The sequence below is a fragment of the Macrobrachium rosenbergii genome, chromosome 53 (assembly GCF_040412425.1).
Source record: "Macrobrachium rosenbergii isolate ZJJX-2024 chromosome 53, ASM4041242v1, whole genome shotgun sequence".
NCBI classification, from domain to species: Eukaryota; Metazoa; Arthropoda; class Malacostraca; order Decapoda; family Palaemonidae; genus Macrobrachium; species Macrobrachium rosenbergii.
The window spans coordinates 41,335,552-41,344,451 of NC_089793.1; the positions used below are offsets into that span (position 1 = coordinate 41,335,552).

General features: G+C 35.7%; 1 pseudogene; it reads right to left on the minus strand.

Moving 5' to 3' along the window:
* Positions 1–377: 377 nt before the first annotated feature.
* LOC136834413 (probable caffeoyl-CoA O-methyltransferase 2) overlaps positions 378–8,900 on the minus strand; it is a 10,955-nt pseudogene continuing 2,432 nt past the window's right edge.

Here is an 8,900-nt window from a genome sequence, read left to right on the forward strand (position 1 = left end):
ATGCTACTACTGCGCTCTCCCTTCCACTGAAAGAGGAGCGATGGATGTTGCTATTTATATTTGATTTTTTTTTCTTATAAATAAATTCGTTAAAAATCTATTATTTGTAGTATCTGCGTGTGTATGGGACGGGCCTATAGGATAACGAAGATAAATGCGTATTGAAGTACTGATACTCTAAAAGAAAATAGTAGTCAGAAAAAAATATTTAGTTACTGGACTTTATTTAAAGAAAACCACTTGTAATACATTTTACTCTACATTTTTGTTCATAATAAGCAGACGTTTTAGAAAATAAGATTGAACTTACATTTATAAATTGATCTTCCCAAAATTATGTATATTGGCCATAGTTAAATTTTTTTTCTTTTTTGGGGGGGGGCAGGGGGGTGGCGGGAGGGTTTGTCTGGGATCAAAAACACCCGCTCGAGATACAGTGAACTGAGCCCCAGTTCATAATTGTACAAGATTACTTTTCATCCTTGACGGACTCTCCACCCCTACCCCCGTGTTCCTTGAACCCAAACCCTGAACAAATGCTAGGAACATAAGGACAATCCCTGTGGTAAAGTGAAAAGGGGTCAGAACAAAGAAATAATAAAATCTGCATCAAGAAATCAATGTTCAGTTTTTAACAGTCCGGCAACAGGCTTGGCAGAATTTCAGCTCTCGGGTCAAACGTTTTATTTCTTAAAGCAGAGAGTCAGTCCATCGCCAATCTTCAGGAAAGAAATGTTAATGCGGGAGTCATCTCTGAGCTTTTCGTTGAGCTTCCGGATGGCCACTATATTCGGACGATTCGCCTCAGTGTCGATGACCTTTCCGCCCTGGAGGGTGTTGTCGAAGGCGATGATCCCTCCGGTTCTGATGAGGACAAGGCACTGCTCGTAGTACTTGTCGTAGTTTTCTTTATCGGCGTCTATGAAGGCGAAGTCGAAAGTCCCCCTTTGGCCTGCCTCTATAAACTTCTGGAGGGTTTCGACGGCCGGGGCGACGTGCAAGTGCACCTTATGGCCTACGCCTGCTTCCTCCCAGTAGCCCTTTGCTTTAAAAATAAATACAAAAACTCATATATTTAAACATATTAAAAGGTTGACCAGTGCCGAGAGCAACCAGATTCGCTGAACAGCAGAGGTCCTCTATTCCTCGCACCGTTGGACTGTGGAACAGCCTCCCAGAGGATGTCGTGCAATTGGAACTTCAAAAGTTCAAGCGAAAATGCAATGTATTGATACCCTAATACTATTCTTCTCACATTTTAATACATTTTAATCTATTAATTTTTTTTTTTTTTAATAAGTGGGATCTCTTCTTTCTGTATTTCACTTTACTTCCTTTTACTTCTTCCTAATGAACACTATATTCTTTGGAAGCTTGAATTTCAAGTCAGTGGCCTGTGTAGGCTTTTTCTATATGACTAGGTTTCATTTTCTTTAATAATAATAATAATAATAATAATAATAATAATAATAATAATAAACTGATTCATATTGCTGTGACATCGTATAATGGCTTATTTCCAAAGTCAGAAATGCAATTTGTTAAAACAGCAAAGGATCATCACTTACCAATATCAGTGAACTCCTCACTAGTATCCAGAGCATGAACTTCACCATCTTCAGGAAGGGCAAGAGCAGCCGAAAGGGGCTGGCTCCTGTGAAGACCCCACGTCTAGCACACCTGGGTGAAGGATATATGCAAATATATATGGGTTTACTGTTGCAGCTCATGCACACACTATATATATATATATATATATATATATATATATATATATATATATATATATATATATATATATATATATATATATATATATATATATATATATATATATATATATATATATATATATATATATATATATATATATATATATATTTACAACTCAACAGCCACTGTACTTTCACACTTTAAATTCTGCATAATTGATGAACTCTGATGCAGAAATCTTCCACAGCAATAGCCGCTTCTTTCACCTACACAGAAGGCAAAAAAGCAGGACGGTCGAACCCCTTAAACACACTGCCTAAAACCATTCCTCTCTAATGCCTCCAGCACTTTCTAAGTCTACCACCCCTCCTTCCTCCTAATACTTCCGATTATGCACTCATTTCACCAGCATGTCTTTCCATATGAGTAAACTACTGTACATCCAAGCACCTAACCCGCACTTTGTCTTCCCCCAAACTTTAGGACAGGTCTGTGTACATCGCACTTCTCAGTTTTATTTCCTCTTCTGTAACTTATACATAATTATAAAACACAAACTATTGATCTCAGCAACTTCAACCTTTTTTCTCATTCTCATTCAGTATCCACATTTCACTCCCATATAAAGGGAGAGTGGCTCAACAGTTCCTCCATGCATTCGCAGCTTGGCTTCCTCAGACACTCCAAGTCTCTTCCAGGTCTTTTTCTAGTCACCTTGTTACTTTCCTTGTTTTATTTATATGTCCTGAGACTCTTCTCTTCTCTCATCCTATCTCCATCAGTTTCATTTACTTACTTATGTAAATCAACTGCTTCCACTCTTCTACCACCCATATCAATATTTAGTGCTGCATCTGCCTTGTTTCAGTGTACCCTCATAACCTCTCTATGGCTCAAATTCACTTCCTATTTTTGTAACTTCCAAATTTCCAACCTTTCACCCATTCTTTGCATTATCACCTTTCAACAGCAGAATGTACAATCTAAAACAATCACCCATTCCACATTCATTCGACTCATTTTCTCATCTAGTAACCTTGCCCCTACATCTCACTGCATTTCTCTTAATTCTTGCATCACTCCATTAAGATGTAAAGCTACCATAAAGTCCTAACACGTCCATATCTTGGTCCAGTTTTAACATCAAACCAGCCGCTTTCCTTTATGCTTATTTAAACATGCTTCAATTGCATCATGAAGTCTTTAAAAATCCTCAACCACTCATCTTCTGTACTCTACAACCCAACACCCTCATTACCTCTATCAATTCTAGCAACAATTTTTCCTTCTTAGGTCCGTGTATGTCGCATACTGCTGATTCCATTTTAAACCTCTCATTTAACTGTTTCATAAAAAGCAAGCACTTGATCCCTTCACCCTATTCCTTGTCTAAACTCCCTCTGCTCTTCCCTTGTCTATCTTCGTTCCTTACTTTCCCAATCAAAATCCTAGTAGACATTTTTTCCAGTAAAAAAAGTAATATAATGTAATTTTTATGGTAGTCCGCTGTCTCTCTGCTGCAGTACCAAGGAACAGTTTTAACTGTCACTCATCCCTTTGGAGTTTTCCCTCTTCAAGACATACCTTACATTATCTGGCCAACCACTCCAGTCCCACTTCACCACTTTCCTACAGCATCTATCTTGTAATCCTATCGACTCCTGGTGTCTACATTTTCCAACATCTTAATTATCCTCCTTATATCCTCAACAGTAACTGACACAAACTTAGACTAACCTCTTTCTCTAAGGTATCCTCCACATTTAACAAATCTTCAAGATACCCCATCGACCAGTGCCACATTTATCTCAGGCAGCATCTCTCCTTAAGCTTTTTAACCATTTGTCTTCATTCACTTTCTTGTGAAATAGCCTCTTATCCGCCCTAAAGTAGTTGCTCCCTTTCTTCCCCAATTTTATTATTGCCTTCTTCTGCGGAGGGTGTTGAGAATGTATGGTATATAAGATAATCCACTGGGAACAATTAAAAGTTTTTACAATGCATGTGAAGTGTTTCTTAGAATATGTAGACGGGAGAGTGATAGGTTTGGTGTTAAATTAGGTCTGAGACAAGAGTGTATTGTCTCCACTGTTGTTAAATATGTTTATGGACGGATTAATGCGAGAAGTCGGAAGTGAGTCAACAGATGTAAGTGCAAAATTGTGGGACAAGAAAAAATGTCGTGAATGGATTGGGGAATAATTTATTTTTCCAGATAATATATTACTCAGTGAGGATAGTGAAGAGAAATTGCTGGAACTAGTTAAAAAGTTTGAAGGTATTTGTAAGATGAGAAAATGGAGAGTAAATGTGAGCAAGAATATGGGTATGAGGGTAAATGGAAGCCAACAAAGTGAAATGATGAATGTTAATATAGATGGTGAGAGAATATAAATGATTGATTTGTTTAAGTTTTCGGTTGCAGACGGATGATGGTAGGATGAAAGAAGAGATCGCTCTCAAAACAGATGCTGCAACAAGGCGTGTGTGTCCAAAAGTCTAGGAAGTGAAGTTTAGATTTAAATGTGAATGAAAGAGAAAAAAAATGTTGAAACCGTTTAAATGAACTTTTTGAGTGTTAGAAGAATTGATATAGCGAGAAACGAAGAGATATGTAAAAGAAGTGGTGAAAATTTTCAGCATACGTTAAATGGTGATGTGAAAGAAGTGGTAAAAAGTTCAGCATAGGTGACAGGATGAATCTGAGTGTTTTGAGATGGTTCAGTCATATTGAAATATTGAGAACGATAGGTTAGTGAAAAGAGTTTATAATCCGGAAGTGTTGGACTTATGGCATGCAAGAGGAAAGGAAAGGCTTCAATACCAAGGAGTCTTCAGAGTGCATATATGACAAGTGAGTGGTGTAGTGTTTTTAGAATTGTTGGCTCTCTGCTAATGAGCCCTCTGTATAGTTGTTACTGCTAATATTGACAAAGTTTTACTACACAAGTGGTTTATCAGTGAATCAGTAGTTAAAATACAAATGTGGTAGTGACTCGGAGATAAATCGCCCTACTTCAGATGGACAATTTCATGGTACTATAATACTGTACCTTCCCTCACTCTCTTCATATAGCCAAACCTCCTTCACAAACTCGCCCCGCCTTCACATTCATGCAATATTTTTACCACCAGTTCTTAATTAATGCCTCGGTTTTTCACCTTTCTCTTTCCTGAATCAACATTTGCTTCACTTGTGATCCTATTCAATACTCGCAACTTTTAATTTCATTCAAAGTGACCATTTATATTTTGCAGTCGTCTTTCTTTCCAATTTTGGGCTCCCGTGCCACCTTTCCACAACCTCTGGAATGCACGAAGCGCCTCTCTAACGTCACCCTACTGTATGATAACGTCATCATAACTTTCCTATCTGTACAAGCAAAATAAAAAAATTATCCTCCTTTTGTACCCTGATTCTCCTGATTTCCTAATATCCAAGAGCCTGTTCTTGTGTGGAAATTACCCGAAATTGGGTTTTTTTTTTTTTTTAACCTGGCCCAGTTCATAAAGTCCAAAAATATTCTCTGCAGAGAAATTGTAATAATCCCTGGCGACATTCTTATCATTTTGCATTTTCGAGAATTGCCAAAACTGAGTTTATTTTCTCTCGTCTCTGTGATTGGAAGGCTCACCTTCTTGCCTCCAATGGCTCTTATTAGAGTCTGGTTCAACTGAAGTACTTCCGGGGCACCGAGCATAGCTCCCATCTTCATCTTCAGAGTCTCTTCGCTTAATTTCTTTTGAACATCCGTCTGCCTGCGAGGAGATGCACAAAATGATGAAAAAGAAGTTTGAGAGAAAATAAGAAGGAAATAGCCAGTGAAAGAAAATTTCTTTGTCCTTTAATCATGTGAATTGTTTCTCAACCTAAGAACGATATTATCATGATCAGCAATTGTAGTAGTAGTAGTAATTATATCACGTTACATTGGTCAAATCGGTGCCTTATCTCATAAAGAAGAAAAACTTTAAGTGAGAGAAATCAGCATTTGCAGCTATTACAAATGTCTTAAACCACTCAATGTTATTATCATTATTAAAAATTTGGAAGTTTTACCTGATGGAATGATCAACTGTGTACTTGACTAGAGGGTCTGTATTTTCAAAACTCTTGAGTCTCGGTACATGGGGATTCCTGCCAAAAAAAAAGGGCATTTTCAGATTAACAGTTGTTATTTGCCTCTCGCTTTACTCACATATATATAATATATATTTTATGTATATATACATAATATGTATATATGCATACATATCAACTATAAATCACCAAACTGCACGTGGCAAATATATACGTAAACAACCACAGGAAAGGTGAAAATCAAAGACCAGTACGCAATACAAAGCGCTTGGTACCCGGTCTTTGATTTTCACCCTTCCTGTGGTTAAGTTATATGTGTATGTATACACATATAAATATAAATTATATATATATATATATATATATATATATATATATATGTGTGTGTGTGTGTGTGTGTGTGTGTGTGTGTGTGCGTGTGCGTGTGTGCGTGTGTGTGTGTGTGTGTGTGTTTGTGTTTATGTTTGTGTTTGTGTCAGTGTGTCTGCGTGTTTTTGTGTGTATTCGATTTTTTGTGTAGGGATGGGCATGTTTACGTCTAAATAAAGGAAAAATTTACTTTTTATTAATCTCTTATCTTTATCTCAAAGTGCGTCATGGTTAATCATCATTCAGAAGTGGCCTTTGTTCTGTGTACAAAGCGTCTTTCAACTAAAACAAAGAACAAGTCGTAACAAAATTGGTTCGCCTAGTTTGTATGACGGCTTTTGTCCCTTATGCACGAAGCTTAAACAGCCAGTACAAGTAATGAATAGTCTAAAGAAGATTTTAATAATGAAAATGCAAAATTGCTACTCGTCAAATATCATCTTGTTTATGGTTTGTACGGGAACAAAATGAATATATCCACCTCAGAAATTAACTTGAGAAAAAATAAATGAAGTAATTGAATCAATCCAATATGTTTGAAGGGCATCCAGTTTAATTATGTTTTCTTCGATGGGTATTTCATGTTCCTTTATGGTCTACGGGACATCATACATGTATAATCTTATTGAACTAATGTGCCAGTGATTTGATACAAAAGGTAATGGTTATTTCTAAAGACAGAGGAGTGCCTTGCGAAAAGTTAAGGATCCGCAATGAACGGAATGATCCTTGAATGTCGTATGCCCCTCTCATCCCGAGCCCAATTTTTGCCCGTCTCGGGGGTGCTAGAAACTAGAATGACCGGTGGCATAGGGTTGCAGCACCATTAGCTGTACTAATGTTTCAAGGAATCAGGGGGGAAATGAGATAAAATTCTTTGGCATTTCCAATAAGCATGGATCTGATACAGAGAATACAAATTTAAGGTAGTTGATTAGTTTAAGGAGAATAAGTCGAATGTTCCGACAGTTAGCGAAACGAACGTGAAAGAGCAGGAATACAGAACTGGCATCGATTAAGAGGGAATGTCTCTACAGGTGTATGGAATTGCACCGATATCAAGAGCTAGGGAAGGGATCGCACCCGCAATGTTATGAAAGTTGGGGACGGGTGAAATAGAATTTTACAGGTGAGGCAGGAGAAAACGTGTGATACAAACAATACAACCTAGGAATGGAAAACAAAAGAATGAAATAGAAAGTTTTAGGGATAAAGGATCTGTGTGGTTGTTTTAGATGTATGAAAGATGGGCTATGGTTAAAGACACAATGGTGGTGGGAGTATATGGGTAGTGTGAAAAAATGGAGAGTAGATTCATAGAGTCCACTGGTACAGTAGTGTAAGTGGTATAAGAGCGTAGTGGTGGAATGAAGAAATGAGAAGTTTAGTTGAGGAAAAAATTATATTGTTTGAGGTGCAGCTGCATGATTGAAGGAAAACGTACAGATACAAAAGAGGATGGATAAAGAAGTAGCCGAGGAAATGAGAAAAAAGTGCGGGTGACAAAAGATATGTCACAGAAAAGGTGAAACCAGAAAAACAGCAGGGTGCACTGAACAAAAAAATTGTTGAGCTAACTTTCCTTTATGGAGTATGATTGAGACAAAAAACGCTGAAGCTGTTTTGATGGATTGCTGTATACAGTATGTGGAGTGAGAAGGATTGAAAGAGTGAGAAATGTTAAGTTATGTAGAAATGAGAAAAATTTTAGCCTAAGGTAACAGATGGATCAAACAGTTTTGAGATGGTTTTATCGTGTGAAGAAGTTGGAGGACGATAGGTTGGTGAAGAGTGTAGCTTTTGGAGAAAGAGATGGACAAAGGTACTGAGCAAAAAAAAAAAATATATATATATATATATATATATATATATATATATATATATATATATATATATATATATGAAATTTTATATATGATTTATATACAATCATGAAGCTATATATACATATATATATATATATATATATATATATATATATATATATATATATATATATATATATATATATATATATATATATATATATATATATATGTATATATATATATATATATATATATATATATATATATATATATATATATATATACATATATATATATGTATATGTTTATATATATGTATATATATTTTTTTTTTTTGCTCAGTACCTTTGTCCATTTCTTTCTCCAAAACTACACTCTTATCAACCTATCGTCCTCCAACCTCCCTACACGATAAAACTTCTTCACACGATAAAACTATCTCAGAACTGGTTGATATACCCAAATAATTACATAACCCGATCTCTAATATACTTTGCGTAACTGCTAATTTTTTTTTTATTTGGGTGAACATTTTATATTATATATATATATATATATATATATATATATATATATATATATATATATATATATATATAAACCTAAATAAAAAAAGTAGCAGTTACGCCAAGTACACTGGAGATCGGGTTATGTAATTATTGGGCATCATTTTCCCATTTTCTCGGCGTGACATTACCTGCTTCCTTCTGATGTTAGTAACAGAGATAATGATAAATTTCTGATTGACAATGATGAGAGTAATTTGTCTTCGAATCTTTTCTCTTATCTCACTTTCATTACTTATCACAGTTCTCCAGATAAAAACTTTTCAAGGAGAGTATACTTAAAATTCCCTATCTGTCATTTAGATTTCATTTGTATAAAACTAAAAATAAAGTTTCTGCGATTTTCTCTCTCTCTCTCTCTCT